We start from the raw sequence: 405 nt of genomic DNA on the forward strand, positions 1-405 counted from the left end.
CAAAAATACACCCCCTGAAAGATCTGCATTTAGTGTTCTCCAAAAACAAATTGGTTTGTTTATGTTTCTTGTAACAATTTCTGACCAACAAGTCAAATAAAAGCAAATCAAGGTGAATTCAGGTGACTCCGATGGCCTCGCCTCCATTTTCTAAATTACCAGATGACAGATTCTGAAATCTGTTTGATTACGTGAAAAGTAGGAAAAGCAGTGAAGTTCACTGAGTGCAGAACACTTCTCTGTTTCCACACACACAAACACAGGATTTTAAACTTAAAAAGAGAAACACGATCAAATAAAGAGGCAGACGAGATGGAAATTTGCAGAATCAATACAAACTAAAGGATGTTTGATTTTTTTTTTTTGTGTGTGTGTGTATGTGTGTGTCTGTGTGTGTAGCCCACA

The sequence above is a fragment of the Austrofundulus limnaeus genome, unplaced genomic scaffold, assembly GCF_001266775.1.
Source record: "Austrofundulus limnaeus strain Quisiro unplaced genomic scaffold, Austrofundulus_limnaeus-1.0 Scaffold1139, whole genome shotgun sequence".
Taxonomy (NCBI): Eukaryota; Metazoa; Chordata; class Actinopteri; order Cyprinodontiformes; family Rivulidae; genus Austrofundulus; species Austrofundulus limnaeus.